Genomic DNA, 14,909 nt, shown 5'->3' with positions numbered 1-14,909 from the left:
TCTTAGGATGTTCAGGATCGATGAAACCTTCGGGTTGTACCATGTACAACTCTTCCTCCAAATAACCGTTTAAGAAGGCGGTTTTCACATCCATCTGCCAAATTTCATAGTCATGAAAAGCGGCAATCGCTAAGATAATCCGAATGGAACGCAGCATGACCACGGGTGCAAAAATTTCATCGTAGTGCAAACCTGGCACTTGGGTGAAACCTTTAGGAACTAGTCGTGCTTTATAGATGTCTTGTTGACCTTCCACAGAATGCTTTATCTTGTAAAGTCATTTGCATTGAAGGGGACGAACCTTAGCAGGCAAGTCAACAAGATCCCATACGTTGTTCTCATACATGGAGTCCATCTCGGATTGCATGGCCTCAAGCTATAACTTTGAGTCGGAACTAGTCATGTCACCTTTATAGGTTGCGGGTTCACTACTCGTTAAGAGTAGAATGTCATCTATGTCATGTTCCTCGACCATACCAATGTATCTGTCCGGAGGAATATAGACTCTTCCCGACCTCCTAGGTTCCTCAAGAATACTAGCCGCAGCCGGGATTGAAGGAATTGGTTCCTCCAATGGTTGCTCGGCATTTGGTTCTGGAATCTCCGACAACTCGAAGGTTCTATTACTCTTCGCGTTCTCGAGAAACTCCTTCTCTAAGAATGTCGCACTAGCCGCAACAAATACACGTTGTTCGGTTGACGAATAGAAGTAATGACCAAATGTTCCTTTAGGATAACCTATAAAGTATATCTTGACCGATCGCGGGCCGAGCTTATCCTCGTGTCTCCACTTGACATAAGCCTCGCAGCCCCAAACCCGTATAAAGGACAAGTTAGGGACCGTTCCCTTCCATAGTTCATATGGAGTCTTGTCAATGACTTTAGACGGACTTGTTAAGTATTAGAGCAGCTGAGAAGAGCATAACCCCACAATGAATCGGGCAATATGGTGTGACTCATCATGGATCGAACCATATCAAGTAGTGTTCGATTTCTCCGTTCGGACACACCATTCAACCGAGGTGTTCGGTGGAGTTAAGCGTAAGGCAATCCCACGAGTCCTTAAGGTGTTGATCAAACTCGTGTGAAAGATACTCGCCACCACGGTCTGATCGTAGTGTTTTAATCTTTCTACCCAGTTGGTTTGTACCTATTCTCGGTATTCTTTGAATTTCTCAAAGGACTCACTTTTATGCTTCATTAAGTAGACATAGCCATATCTACTTAAATCGTCCGTGAAAGTGATGAAATATCTATAGCCTTCTCGTGCGGTGATTGACATAGGTCCACACACATCCGTATGTATGAGTCCTAATAGGTCAGCAGCGCGTATTCCAACACCTTTGAAGGAAATTCAAGTCATCTTACCAATGAGACATGATTCACACGTGCCAAATGATTGAAAATCAAAGGCCGAGATAGCTCCATTCTTTATGAGCTGTTTAACGCGTTTCTCATTAATGTGTCCCATACGGCAGTGCCATAGATAAGTTTGATCTTTGTCAACAACCTTTAACTTTTTATTCATTACGTGCAATATTTCAGTGGTCTGATCTAAAACATAAATTCCATTCATGGAGACTGCCTTGCCATAAATCATATCGTGTAATGAGAAAATGCAGCTATTATTCTCTATTACAAATGAAAAACCAAGTTTGTCAAGTGCAGAAACTGAAATAATGTTTTTGGATACACTGGGTACATAATAGCAGTTATATAAAATAACTCAAATCCGCTTGGAAGCTGGATCACATATGTTCCCCTCGAGACGGCAGCCACTCGTGCTCCATTCCCGACACGCAGGTCCACCTCACCCTTTACGAGGGGTTCGATGTTTCGGAGCCCCTGTACATGATTGCATAGATGAGAACCACAACCAGTATCTAGTACCCAAGTTCCGTAACTTGCATGGTTAATCTCAATCATATGAATAAGTAGAAGAAGAAGAAGACATACCAACAGGAGTAACGCGACCTGCTTTTATGTCCTCATGGTATACAGGACATGTACGCCTCCAATGCCCAGTCTTGTGGCAATGGTGGCATTCCATGTTACCGGTCTTGCTCTTTGTCGCGCCTGGTGAGGTGCTCGACTCACCAGGCCCACTCTTACCTGATCCCGACTTCTTACACTTCGGCTTGCCTACTGCTAGGTCTGCCTGAGCTTTGCCCTTACCCTTGCCCTTGTTTGACACAACGAGAACATCCTGTTTCAGGCTCCCACTAAACTTTATGTCCTTCTCGGTCTGTACGAGAAGGGAGTGTAGTGCATGAGGACTTTTCTTCAAATCATTCATATAGTAATTGGCTCTAAAGAGCGCAAAACCATCGTGGAGTGAATGAAGCATGCGGTCAATCACAATGTTCTCGCTGATTTTACAATCAAGCGCCTCCAGTTTCTCGACATTCTCAATCATGCTGAGAATGTGTGGGCTAACCGGTTGGCCCTTCTGGAGTTTCGCCTCAAAGAAGCGACAGGTGTGCTCATAGGTCACGATTCTCGGTGCTTTCGAGAATTCCTTAGTGAGCGTGGTGAAAATCTTGTTTGCACCTTGGGCTATGAAGCGTTTCTGCAAATTGGATTCCATTGCAAAAATGAGTACGTTCTTTATCGCACCCGCTTCCATGGCGAAATCGTTATACTTGGCGATCTCGTTAGCTCTAGCCGTGGGGCCTGGGTTTGGCGGGATGGGCTCTATCAGATATTTGAGCTTCCCGTCAGGAATGGCAGCATTCCGTAATGCCGCCTCCCAGTCCGCGAAGTTTGATCCATCATTCTTCAGTCAAGTAGACTGATTCATCTGATTCATGAAGATCCGAAGCCAGGACTCACGGTCCTATGTGGCACTTGGCATTGGGTCGTCAGCACGGCCAGCCATTTTGTAATTAGCAGTTTAAATGATCGTGATCTACACTGAAAAAGAAAGGAAAAACAAAACGAAATAAGCAACTCATCGTGGTGATTTAAGTCTATTTAAAATTCATTTTAACGTGTAGACTCATTGCACTTGTATAATCGATCTACCTCAAGAATTATACAAATGATCCCAAGACTCAATTTCCGTAAATTGATAAGCCAACTGTTTGGCTAGTTCTACCGTTAGAACTCTTGGTCGATAGATTTCCGTAAATCCTATCTATAGTCCACCATAATCACAGGATCGTACGAGTGACCATAGTGTTGAGATAAAATAGGTCAATCAGTTCCAACTTACCCGACGTAGAAGGGGTCATGTTATGCCTACCGACGAAGAAGGGATTCATTGGAGTTTGACCTATAAAGACTATTCTCAATTTTTGGTTATACGAGGAAGATCCCATCAACTTAGTTTTAATTCATTTTAAGTGAACGAAAAACTAGCATTACGTGAATGAATTAACTTGGGTGATGGCTTATTTAGACCGTGTGACATCTGTATGTCAAAGAAAACTAACGCGTAACCTCTATATGAGTCAGTTTTCATGCAAATATTAGGTGGTTTGGTTTTAGGCGGAATATGATGCAAACTATCGTTACGATGAAAAACATAAAACAAATGTAAAACGTAAATAAAAGTCCTAGTGTGGCCTATCCTAGCAAGAAAAACATAATACAACTTTGGAATCCACCGTTGGACCCGAGAAGCTTGTCTTGATGTTCCATCTTGATCCATGCAGCGGGAGTGAGCATCCGATCTCCATCTTTGGTCTTCTCAAAATTACAATTTAAAATTTACAAAATATAAACTTATTTACATTCTAAATTAAAACTGTAATTACAAGGAAAAATCCAAAACGGAGATGCGAGATCTCAAAATACAACCAAGACCGTGTTCCATCATTACGGTAACACGTTCTACTAAGGCCACACTAAGTTACAACCGTTTGTAAAATTCAATACGTAATACAAACATTCATGGCATTCAAAAGTAACGATAAATAAAAGATGCATCAACTAAAACAAAATTTATTCGTGACATAATTCCGTAATTATGTTAAATTTATCCAAACCACCTTTTAACGATTAAAATTATGTGGCAAAACCGCTTTAATCAGCTTAATTTTAATCCATTACAATCCGTTACTTTAAATCGCTTTAAAATAACTAAATGGTACGTGTGTGAACCGTTTCACAATCAAGCGAGTGCACAAAATCCGTCTTGTATGCATTTTATGGCCGAAAAAAAAAATAAAACACGAAATTTTTTTTTTTTCTTTCACGGCTGGACCGTGAGAAATACATCAAAAAAAAAAAAATTCCAGCAGCTCAAACCGTGAGCAACAACAATCCAAACAAAATCGATTTGATAAAAAAAAAACCAATTGCAATTTAAACCTAATCCGTATAGAATTAAATCTACAATTGTCAAAACCATAACATATTGCTAAAAAGATCAATTATAATAACAATATGCAAAATCAAATCGAAAACAAAACACGACAAACGACCGTCTGATCTGACAGTAACCGCATTACACGATTCTCAAGGCACGGTTTTCAAAAAAAAAAACAGACGTGAACAAAAAAAAACAGTTCGGCCGTGCGCTTTTTTTAAAGGCAAAAATTATCGATTCAAATCGTTTTATGAAAATCACAATGAAAAATTTACGTGGCCTCGCTCTGATACCACTTGTAGGGTAATATCCGTATAAAACCCCTTAAAATTAAGGACTATAACGAAATTTATCATGTGATTAATTGTCATAAACTAAAAAAACAAGAGAAACGATAAAAGAACAAGAATCAACCTCGGGTCCTTTGTATAAAACGGCCTAAGAACATAAATCAACGTAGATTTTCTCCTAATCGTTGCACCCAAGATCGTCTGAGACTATGCCCCTTGTGCTAGAAAGTACTCTCTAATTGCCTTGCAATATTGAGAGAGTTTTTGTGAGTTTTCTGATGTGAGATCTAGAATTTCAGAGAGAATGCCTCCAAAACCCTAATTTTTGTGCAAATGACAATGATTAGGTCAAAAGGAGAGAAGGCCTCCCCTATTGTTTCACTCGTCCAAACCGTGACATAGGGAGGGAGTGGGTTTTCCACTTTCTCCTTATTTTAACTCGTGGTCCGACTCGTTTCGCTAAAATGTATATGACGGGTTTTAATTATAAATCGTCATCCGTCATCGGATATTAAAATATCAACTAGTAACATGACTCAGTCGATATATTAATACTTGTCCGACAATGACAATATTGTATAATTAATTAATTCAATATACATTAATTAAATATAATCGTTTATATTTAATTTGCGAATTAACCGCTTAATTCACCTTAGCCAATATTATTTAATCCGTATTAAATAATTATCTCAACATCGCGTTTGACTAATTATTAGTCAATAACTCCGACTAACCGCTTAGTCATATTAGGCATCAATATGACTGTATTTTCATACCGTCACATCTCTCAAACGTATCCTATAGGTGTGACTTTTAGGGACCAGTTGATCACCGCCATCTGCATGACAATAACGTCAAACTTATCTAGCAAGCCAACCGTTATTGATAAACGTGGACCAACTGATAATAATACAAAAGTATACCCTTTGATCCTTTTAGAGATTTATATGTCATTGCACTAACTGTGGAAGACACCAGCCCCAACACACGCAAGGCTAGCGCTCCTTCCCTACCAAGGGAACAAAACCTCAAAGAATATGCAAAGTAGGAAGCTAAAGATAAGAAACGACCCTAATATATACAAGAAAGCATAGGAACGAGGCTAGTTCGGGGACTAAATGTGTGCAAATATGAGTCACATTAGGCTATGAGTGAGAGGAACAAGGCGAACATTTCAAAGAAAAAGACCCTCTTTTACGGCTCCCGAGGTGGTTATAAATTGATTAAGATGAAACTTGTAAGTACATAATTCTTATAGTATTAGACTATTAGGTGTTTTAGTCGGATGTTATATATGTTCATAGTAATCATACATATTTTGAGCGGATATTAATGTGATGAATGAATTGTAGGCAAAGTTTGGAAAATTCAGTCGTCATGACGCTTGGGTGGAAGGTCACACTCCTAAGAACGGAAAGACGGAAACTGAATATGATAAGGACATCAAAGATTAAATTGTATGTTTGACTTAATATATCACTCCTACGACAAACTGGTGGTCGGAGTCATATAATTGTGGGTTTAAATAAAATTTAGTTGCTTAATGGTTTTTTATGTGTGTAGATGATCTATGAGAAGGAGGTAGAGGATGTGTGGACATGGCCCACCTGCGTATGCGCGGTTCGATCTATGGACAATGGCAGCGGTCTTTTTGAAAGCCACGCTCGGCGGCGTAAAGATGCTTTCGACCGGATCGTTTTAGATCGGTCGATTTCATCTCGGTAAGAGTCTCGAAAGGATTAGAGATGTTCGGAGTCGCCACCAAGCATTTGTGGGATGCTTGGAACCCGTTCAAAATCCACTTTATACCTCGGTCAAATCGAAGCACAAAGCAGCGTTTGACATAGGTACTAAAGATAAGGAAATCGTCCCTCTTTAGCATCCTATCTCTAGAATGACTCTCGTACACCCTGGATAAGGTCGTCCACTATCCAAAGTTTCTGAGTAAGAGGTGAAGGTACGTATTGGGAAGCCCTTTAATCAAACACCCAATCCCGCCATGTAGCGGCCTCTCTCGATCGATCTTGGTTGGTTTAATGCAAAAGTTGATAAAACGGTTTAAATTCATGAATGCGCATCCAATAATTTAAACCTAACATGTGAGAGCTTTCTAAGTCGGTTGATTTAATCCAAGTATCAAGTATAAGATGTCGAGTTGGATTAATGATTGATTTGCATGCAAGACGGAAATTAAACATCCATTTACCGTATTAGGTTTATGGTGCATAACGTGATCCATTTGTCTTAGTAAGGCATTTTGCAAATGTGATTTTGAATAAGGAAATAGTCATCTGATCCATCCTATATCTGGGCTAACCGGAGTCGGGATCGTCCTAGACGAGTGCTGGAAAGGGAACATGCCCTGTACCAGAAGGCTACATGAGGCGCGAGCCAGCCGGCGGTGTAAAGGGTCCTCCTCTGGTTTTGAAAATAAGAAATGAAAGGCCTCTTTAGGCGCGGGTCAACCTACGGTTATATGTCGTATTCTGGCCATTTAGAAAACGTTATAAAATGTGTTGAAAGGTGGGTATTTGAACCCGATTTGATTTGAAAGGGTCGTTTAGACCGCATTTGTTGATTTGAAGAACTAGACTCGAATAATCATCATTAGTTAGATAATATTCGGTGTCGGGTTCGGTTTTGACAAGCTTGACATGAATAATTTTGAAAATGATTATGAACTAATTGTTTTAAGTTCATTTGAATATCATTAGTCGACATTCGTCATCGTACCCGGGTTAAAATCCGGCATGGTATGTAGAACCAAGGATGACTTTGTGTTGGTGACTAACATGTTTATTTTGAAAGTGTAAATAAATGATGAAAGGCTTTAAAATACCTCCCAAAATGTAAAGAATGAAATAAAAGGGTTTAAATACCTTTTAAATGTCATTAACCAAATATTATCACCGAAACACGGATTTACCGTCATGGTATGAGGAACCAAGGGTGAAAAATGTTTTATGGTTAAAGCAAATAAAATAAAATAAAAATGTTTGAAAATATTTAAAATGGTAAAAACCGATTACAAATATGAAAATGAATTAAAGGGGAATGACGAGAACAAACACGATTGAGTTCTGACCTGGACACCCCATTTAGGCGCGGGCAAGCTGGCGAACCAAGGGGCTTCTCTCTCAGGCCAAAAATCAGTTTTGGCTCATTTATCCCATGTTTTGGTTCATGTTATGCAAGTTTTAGCATGTTATAGTCATGAAACAAATAAAAACATGATAAAAGAAGGATTTTTACACCCTCATACTTACATGTTTGGTTATGGCGAGTGACCGACGTAAGTGTAACAACTCGTTTGGTCGGAAAAAACTCGGTTTAAAACCGTTTTGCTAAGTAAAAGAGTGTTTTAAGATTAGTGACGGTGTAGTGGTCGAAGTGGTCGGTAAAGTAATTTAATGCACGATGACGGTACCAAACAATGTGTAAGGCTTGTATTTACGATCGGTAGGTCGTAAATACCCTGTCGGATTATGACTTAAGAAGTCGAGTCGAGAATTTTAAGGGAGAAAAGAGGGGGCGGACACTCGCGTAAGTTCTCAAATAGGGGCATTTGAGGGGTATTTATAGGAGAATGAGTGGTTGTGTGAGTTTTGAGCGACGTGGCCACCTGTGCTGCTCAAAGAGGCGCGAGCCACGTCACGGGTCTTCGAGTTGTCTTGTCGCTTTCACACAAGAGCAATCATGATTTCTTTTATCCTAGGATTTGGATGAACATGTTTGGTACTTGACTATGTAAGATTCCGGGAAACCGCAACATAGAAGATTTGAAAAGGTTTTGTTTTTTGTGGTTGACTCGGTTTGACTCGTTGTTGGAGTCGGGATTTGAATTTTTGAGTCTGTTTTTGGTCCGGTGTCGGTTTTGACTCTAGTTAGTGTCATTGTGACCCCGTCGTCGTGCATTAAACACTCCAGGTATTTTTGAAATGTTTTATTTTCGAAATCGTTTTAAGTTTTCCGACGTAAAGTTGTACACAAACTGTCGATCAAACGCCGCGATTCGAAAGCATGTTGTAGTCCGATAATCATCGGGTGTTTGTTGGAGTCTCAACAGATACTGGGTATCTACAGAGCCCCCACTTTGACTGAGGCTTGGACAGGGCAAAAGTCAATGTAGAGCCCCCAGGTCAATCGAAGATTACAACCTGGAGACCCAAGCGACGTCGAGGCGGCTCGAAAGGATTCGGGCCAAGGACCTGCCGTCGGGAAGGGCGACGAAAAGGCGACTCGAGGGTACGAGCCAAGGACCTGTCGTCAGGAACAGTTTAGAGTCTGTCGACTGTCCGTGCGGGTCGTTTAATGTCCGTTAGACTACGTACAAAGGCTCGCCAGCCACAAGAAGGAGTCATACCTGAGGCATCTTCGGACATGTCCATGCGCGTACGCGGACAAAGACTCGCCAGCTGTGGTGCGTATTTGAGGAGGGCTCGCCAGCCGCGATGTGTAGTAAGGCTCGCCAGCCATGGGGCGTATCTGAGGATGGCTCGCCAGCCGCGGTGCGTAGTAAGGCTCGCCAGCCATGGGGCTTATCTGAGGAGGGCTCGCCAGCCGCGACGCGTAGTAAGGCTCGCCAGCCATGGGGCGTATCTGAGGAGGGCTTGCCAGCCACGACACGTTGTAAGGCTCGCCAGCCATGGAGCATATCTGAGGAAGGCTCGCCAGCCGCAATGCGTGGTAAGGCTCGCCAGCCATGGTGCGTAGTAAGGCTCACCAGCCATGGTGCGTGGTAAGGCTCGCCAGCCATGGTGCGTAGTAAGGCTCGCCAGCCATGGTGCGTAGTAAGGCTCGCCAGCTATGGTGCGTAGTAAGGCTCGCCAGCCATGGTGGCGTATCTGAGGAGGGCTCGCCAGCCGCGATGCGTTGTAAGGCTCGCCAGCCATGGTGCGTATCTAAGGAGGGCTCGCCAGCCGCGACGCGTTGTAAGGCTCGCCAGCTATGGTGCGGTCGGTTGATCGACCGTGAGAATAGCCGCATCGGATGGGCTTGTTTTGAAAGTAGCGAACTCGTGATGCCGCCGTGCAAATAGTGAGTTTTTAATTTCACTATCAATGTTGCCGAAATAAGCAGGTTCCATGAGGAAGCCTCCTGTTGACATTTGGAGGAATAGTGAATTTGGAACTTTCACTATTCATTGCTTTTTGAACTTGAAGTGGCGGTTTAAATCGCCATTTGTTTGAGTCTTGAAGAAAATAACAAATTTTGAATTTTGCTATCGCGTTTGGAGTGACGGTTTATGTGCCGCCGTTGACATCTGAAAGAAATAGAGAATTTGAAATCTTCACTAGTATTTTTGAAGTGACGGTTTATGTGCCGTCGTTGACATGTGTGGGAAATAGTGAATTTGGAATCTTCACTATTAGTTTTGAAAATTTTGAAGGAAAATAGTGAATTTTGGTTTCACTATTATTTTTTAAAATTGACGGTTTTAATTGCCGTCGTTTGAATTTTGAGGAGATAATGAATTTTGATTTCACTATTATTTTGAAATTTTGACGGTTTTAATTACCGTCGTTGAAAATTTGGAGATATAGCGTATTCGAATTCTCGCTATTATTTTGGAGATTTGACGAAATAGTGAATTTTGAATTTTCACCATTATTTGAAATTGACGGTTTTAATTGCCATCGCCTGAAATTTGAAGAGATAGTGAATCCGAATTTTCACTATTATTTTTTGTTTTGAAGGGAAAATGGTTGTTTTGATCGCCGTTTGTTTGAAATTTTTGAAGGAAAATAATGAATTTTGACTTCACTATTTGTTTTTGTATTTGAAAAATGACGGTCCTCAATGTCGTTAATGAAAACTCGAAGTTTGATATGGGAAATTGGGCCAAAGCCCAAATTTCGGTGAACAAGCAAGGGGAGGCCTGATTGAGGCGCGAGCCACCTTGCGAACCAAAGGGGCTTCCCTATTTTTCTGTAAAAGACGCGAGGTTTGGCTGCATTCCATTCCTCATTCATCTTCAACCTTAGACACGAAAATCTCACAAAAATCGCCATTGTTGGACCTTTGCTCGCTTCCATCCGTGCCATCAACCATAATGTCATCTCAAGATATGTATTTCCTCTTGAATCCATTTGAATTTGTTGGTCTTTAGCTTAAATGAATTAGGGCGAAATTTTACCCTAGAAAATCGATTTGGGCGTTTTTGATTGGGCCCATTTCAAGTGAAATTGATGATTGCATTAGGTTAGAAACCTGTTTAGGAGTATAGGAGTACTTTTAGTTTGCATTTTGGTCCCCGTTCCCGCTCCCTATGATCGAAAAACGTGAGTGAGGTGAGAAACCGTCTCATCTCGCAATGCCAAGTTTATTTGCTTGGATAATGGGCCCCACTAGGTTGCATTGTAGTCGGGAAAGACCTTATTTGCCATTGTGGACCTTTGTTGGGTATTGTAGGCAAAATTGGAATTTTTGGCTTTTGCGACGGACTTATGTCTGACAAAATAAGCGCTTGTTGGAGCTTGAATTGAGTCAGTTTGCCTTGAAATGGACCTTATTGGTAGTTTAGGTCACCTTGAGGCGTGGTAAAATCACGTTTGCCTCTTTGCGGTCGTTTTTGAGTTTTTGACCGGCTTGTGCTCAAATTGGCGTATAAATTGCCTTTTTGAGCCGTAGAAAAATTCCTCATTGCATTGGGAATGTATTTTTGGTTGTTGGCGGACCTTGTGTGGGTCTTGAAATGCCGTTTTTTTTGTTGTGGTTGTTTTGACTCGTCTTTTGCTTGAAAAGTAGGGCGAGTCGTTTTTGTGCGTGTTTTTGTGAATTGCTTTTGTTTTGTTTGGTTGGGTTTGGGCGGGGTTGCCCTTGTTTTGCTTTGTAGGTTGTTGTTTTGTTTTGGATTTGTCCATTTTACGCCGTCATAATGCCGAAATTTCGGCTGACATTTTTCTGTTTATTCTTTTGATTACAGGGTACCTTTTGGGACCTATGGGGTCCGTTGTTGAGGTTTTGGAAGAGGAGGATGATCCCGGAGGAACTGCAGTGACCGAGGAGGCTGCCGGATTCGAGGCGGTGGTGGAGGATGCTTGCGTAGAGGAGGAGAAGCGGCTGATGTGGCCGGCTTGTCCTTTTTATTGTGGCTCATAGACAGGTTGGCTGATGATTGGGGGTCAGCACCGGGGTGGTGCGTCGCATCATGGTCCTTGGCCTCTTTATCATCTGAAGTCTGCCAGACACTGTCTTCATTTTTGTCGTGGAGCAGGAACGAGGTATTACCGTCATGGTAACCACCTCTACTTCCGTTGCTGCTCCACTGTTTCTTGTGTTGCTCCCTTTCTTTTCTGTTTGAGAGGATAAAGAGTGCTTAGTTCGGTAGGTGGCGGGTAGCCCCCAGTTCGTTGTCTTACGCCAGTGTCTGTATGATAGACGGTTGCTTTAGGTCAGTGTCTGTATGATAGATGTCTGTATTGGATCCTGTTTGTACGGTCAGTTGTCTGTATCAAACGTGTGTCGATGTATTTTGCGTGAGGCGGTTTGTATATATGTGTTTTTGGACTGTGGCTTATTTTGTGATTTTTGGCTTTTTTGTGTTGTGTTTCGGAGGAGCGATGTCGGCTGTCAATTCTCCTTTTGTTTCGCACTGGTTCCTGCATCATTAGTGTAGAAAAACAGGCAACAGGTAGCACATATACATAAATGCAAACACGTAAAAAGCATTTGATTGAAAACAAAAGTTAACCAAGATGACTTGAATTTGAAATTGAATTTTGAAAAACGAAATGAATTTTGAAAAATTCCGCGACAAGTCGTCACGTTTGAAATTCAAAAGGAATTAATTTGAAAATTGAGCAATTAACTCGTGTCTTGAATTAAATTGCATTGGAAATGTTGAAATTGATTTGTGACCCGAAAAATTTCAAACTCAAACCGTCACGGATGAATTTTAGAAGACAATTTTTACGAGTGTATTTGATTTTTGAGGTCAAGACTCGAATTTGTGAGTGCTTGAAATTTGAGGAAAATTGACGCAGTGTTATCAATTTTCGATTGTATTTTGATGGAAAATTTTGAAAAAGCGAAAAAATTTCGGAATTTTGACTGACATGGAAACGATCCGTCGCGGATCGAGGGACTAGCCCTTCCCCCCTTAAAAAAAAGAAAGAAAAATCCATATGTTTAAAGCCGCGTCATGGAAACCGTGTCGGATTTCATAAAACGCGAAAACAAGGAAATGCGAGTGTGAGGAAACACAAAAATGTCCTGGATCATCTCGAAGAGGCGCGAGCGTCCTGGCGGGAGGTTTGAGGTGTCAGGAGAGAACACAAGTTGAAAGAGACAAGTCAACAGCGGGAATCCTGGCGATGGAAGCCAGCTCTCCCCTTTTTCTGAAAAAACGCGCTGATCATTTTTGTATAAATAGTGATGTTTGTGCTTCATTGTCTCATCATCCGAAACACAAAAACATCTCTACAAAAGTTCTTCTTCTTCTTCCACAAAAATATTTCATGGATGCTTTTAAGAATGAATTGCGACAATGGTGCCGGGATTTGTCGCCTCCCGAAAAGTATCAACTCGTTTGCATGGGAGTTGGTCAATTGTTGGTGCTCCGTCAAGTCAAGGTGCAACCTTCATTTCTCGAAGCCTGTTCTCGATTTTGGGATTCGAAACACCATGTTTTCGTTTTCCCGAAAGGTGAAATTTGTCCACTTGCCGAAGAAGTTGGAGCCATTGGTGGGTGGTCGGGTTGTGTTCCGGTACTTCCTCCGACTCGGTTGTGCTACAAGGAGAAATTCCGTTCCATGTTGGGTTTGTCGACAAGTCAAGTCAACTTTCTTCTTGCTCCACATGGTGTGGATATGTTGGCTCTTATCAACATCTTTTCAAACCGATTAGATGCCAATGTTTCGGAGGTGGCTAGGAGAAGGGCTCTTGCCTTTTGCCTTGTCCATGTGTACCTCTTTGTAGATGTTTTGAAGAAGGAGGGGCCAAAATGCTATGGTAGCATGACCCTTGTACATGTGGTGGAGCAAATGGAGCATGGTTGAGATCCATCGTTATTGGCGCTTGGAGAGATCATCCAAGCTTTGGACAAGGAAGTCTCTTGTGCAGAAGCTCCCTCATTTGAGTCTCCAAGGATTCTTCAAGTGTGGCTATTGGAGAGGCTAAGGTATGTAGAGCCTCCGGTTGATTCTTCTTCTTACTCCTTCCATCACACCTTACTAGGAGGAAGAAGTGGTACCCGGATAGTTTTGCTTCTACCGAGGCCTATTGGGCCGCAAGATTGGCGGAGGAGGGTGGTCCTCATATCCGTTAGGTGGTGCCATGATGGCACTTGAAGTCCTTCACGGGGTTGCCCGCTTTAGGTGCTAGTCCTCGTTCTTTAATGGTGGTGGGTTTAAAGGTTGTTTCCTTCATTTATCCCGAAAGGCTCATGAGGCAAATGGGGTTTCAACAAAAGGCGCCCGCTCAAGATACCCTTGTCCAAGAGAATGTTTTCCGGAATTCCGAGCTTGTGTAGGTCTTCAAAAGATGGTGGGCCACTCGGCCGCTTTGGGAGGTACCAAACCCCGTTGCTACGACATGGGTGACTCCCGCTTATGTCAAGTGGTCACATGCTCCGTCCTTGGAAGAGAGGTCCAAATTCCGTAAGGACGAGGTCGTCGACTTGAAGTATCGAGAGGTTGGCAAGGCCAACCGTGCCTTCTTCGAGGAGTATGTTGATAGAGCTAGCCCCGATGTGATAAGACCACCGAAGAGGAGGAGTTCCGGCCCCAAGAATACGGTGAGCCATGCATTGGCTCGTTTCGGGTCGAACATGGGGTCTTGTGCTAGACCGGAGGCCGTCGCCATTTTAGATCTGTTGAGGATCTGTTCTGAGGAGGAAATCCATACTAGGCGGGCCAACAATAAGAACAAGGGGAAGATGTACCCCGAGGGAAAAGGCAAGGGTAGAATGGAAGAGTGAAGACCTCCATTACCCACTTTATTATTATGTTGTATTATTGTTGCGAGTTTTTATTATGTTGTACTAGCTAGTTATTGTGTGTTTTGTGCTAGTTTTATTATGTGAGGTGTTTCAGTTGACACCTTAGCTTTGACAAGTTGTAGACTCGTCGAGCTTTATTTGTTGTTGAAATTGTAATTCCTCCCATTATTAATTAAATAAGAGGATTGCTCGTGTCGAGAATTGTGAACGCTTGTTTCTTCCATCCATTTTGTAAAGGCAATTCGGCATGAATCGTCCTAAACATTTGCACTTGGGAAAGTGGTATTTTTGTAGGAAGGGAGAAAGGCTTATTTTTGGTATTTTGTGGAGAAAGGGAATGGTCTTCCCTTTTCCTTTTTTGATG

Source organism: Silene latifolia, chromosome 9 (assembly GCF_048544455.1).
Source record: "Silene latifolia isolate original U9 population chromosome 9, ASM4854445v1, whole genome shotgun sequence".
Lineage (NCBI taxonomy): Eukaryota > Viridiplantae > Streptophyta > Magnoliopsida > Caryophyllales > Caryophyllaceae > Silene > Silene latifolia.
Note: the sequence above shows the minus strand (reverse complement) of the source record.